General features: G+C 54.5%; 1 protein-coding gene across 3 annotated transcripts in view; it reads right to left on the bottom strand.

The window, feature by feature from the left end:
- ASPG (asparaginase) overlaps positions 1–2,180 on the bottom strand; it is a 109,509-nt gene that overhangs the window by 69,062 nt on the left and 38,267 nt on the right. Inside the window, exon 1 of one of the 3 annotated variants that reach the window (XM_025197213.1) lies at positions 351–557. The exons of the other annotated variants lie outside the window; for them this stretch is intronic. The gene's annotated coding sequence lies outside the window, so the exon portion shown is untranslated. Of the gene's footprint in view, positions 1–350; positions 558–2,180 lie in introns of those variants that run through there. 3 annotated transcript variants of the gene reach the window in all.

Here is a 2,180-nt window from a genome sequence, read left to right as displayed (position 1 = left end):
CCCGGCCGCGCAGGGATGCTCCTTCCTTTCCCCGTGGGGCGGGACCTGCACACCCCGCGCCCGTCCCCCCCGCCCCCCCGAAAGTGGGGCTGGAAACCCCTCCTGAGGGCACCCGGTGCAGCCCCTGCCCGAGATCGGCGCCGATGACCCGTAGAAAACGCCCAGGGCGGAGGCGGAGGCGGAGAGGGCACCGGCTGTCCAGGCGGCCCCCGAGTCCGAGAGTCCCGGAGCGCCCTGCGAGCTGGAGCCTCTCTCCCGCTCGCCCGCCACTATTTCCCCCGCTGCAGCTTGAGGCCATCGCTCCCCACCGCCACAAACCCCCTCCGTCTTCTCAAGACTGAAAGACTAACCAGTGCTTGAGCACCCTCAGAGTCACACACGTCCTCGCAATCTCCAACCTCCATTTCCCCGCCGCAGCTTGAAGCTTTTGTCTTAGTAACAGCCACAGGGAAAGGCCCATCTCCTTGCTTCCTGAAATTGCCCTTCAGGTATTTGAAGACTGCTATCAAATCCCAGCCCCTGCAGTCTTGTCTTCTCTTCTCTAGGCTAAACAACCCTGGCTCTTTCAGCTGTTCCTCATAAGTCTTGCTTTGTGGGCTGCTGAGCATTTTGTTGCCCTGCACTGGACTCTTTCCAAGCTATCATCTCAAAAACACTTTTCAGATCGGAGGGCATAGAGATGAACTTGCACTTTGCTGAAAGGAAGTTGCAAGGAAGTTGCATCACCATAACCGGGCAGACTTAAAGTTAAATTCTGTGAGCTTAACATGATCTTTCACCGCTATTCCTGCATCGACTCTAACCTGCGAGGGGCCCTTAGGGTATCAGACGGGGAGGGCGGGGGGCACCAAAGGCACCATTCAGAGGGCTCAAGTGCCTCTATACTAATGCTAGGAGCATGGGGAACAAGCAGGAAGAACTTGCACTCTTGCTTGCAGATAATAACTTGGATTTAGTGGGGCTAACGGAAACCTGGTAGGACCCTACCCACGACTGGGTGGTACACATTGAGGGCTACAGGTTGTACAGAAGGGACAGAGTAGGGAGGGAGGTGGGGGTTACTCTCTGTAAAGGAGCACTATACATCTACCCTAGTCAAAATGGGATCGGGGAGGAGAAAGTTGAGGCATTGTGAGTTAGGATCCATGGAGGTCGAGGGGAAAGGGACTTGGTGGTGCAGGTCTGCTACAGACCACCACACCAAGAGGAAAAGCTAGACTTGGAATTCCTGAGGCATCTCTCAGAGGCCGTACGGTCTAGGGACGTGGTTGTCGTGGGGGACCTAAACTACCCTGACATCTGCTGGGAGGAGCAGTCAGCCAAATCCAACCGTTCACATAGGTTCTTAACCTGCCTGCAGGACCTTCACCTAACGCAGGAGGTATACGGTCCCACTAGGGGGAATGCCTAACTGGACTTGGTGTTGGCGACAGGGGAGGACCTGGTAGGGGAGCTGCAGATTCGTGGTCACCTTGGAGACAGTGACCACCAATCAACTGAATTCACCATACAGCATAGGGTGGGTAAGATAACTAGGAGGGTGGAAGTGCTGGACTTTAGGAAGGCTAACTTCAGTGTGCTCAGGAGTCTAGTCAGCGGTGCGCTGCAGGAGAAGACTATTGGTGAGAGGGGAGTCCAGGAAGGGTGGTCATTCCTAAAGGACATGATCCTTCGGGCACAGAGGGAGACTATCCCAGGCCGAGGGAAAAGGGGGAAAGGAGCCAAAAAACATCCTTGGCTGAACATGGAAATCCAGGGGAGCCTAAGGGCAAAAAAGCAGGCAAGCAGGCAGTGGAAGCAGGGAGAAGCTACCAGGGAGGAGTATACCTACTTGGCCCGCACTTGCAGGGAGGCAGTCAGAAAGGCCAAAGCAACTACAGAGCTGAAGCTGGCAACACAAATTAAAGACAAGAAAAAGTCTTTTAGGTATGTAAGGAGTAAAAGGAAGGTGCAGGGCAGGATAGGACCCCAGCTGAACAATGAGGAACAATTAGTGACAAAGAGGGGGAACAAGGCTGAGATATTAAATGAGTTTTCTGCCTCAGTGTTCCTGAACACGGCTCAAGGTAAGTCTCCCAGTGGGTTCTTAGATGGGCATCAGAGGGACACCAGCCCAGCAACTGTTGGCGCTGACTTGGTGCAGAGTCACTTGGATGGACTGGATGTGTTCAAGTCAGCAT

Source organism: Alligator sinensis, unplaced genomic scaffold, assembly GCF_000455745.1.
Source record: "Alligator sinensis unplaced genomic scaffold, ASM45574v1 scaffold85_1, whole genome shotgun sequence".
NCBI classification, from domain to species: domain Eukaryota; kingdom Metazoa; phylum Chordata; order Crocodylia; family Alligatoridae; genus Alligator; species Alligator sinensis.
This window is presented reverse-complemented; position numbering and strand designations above follow the sequence as displayed.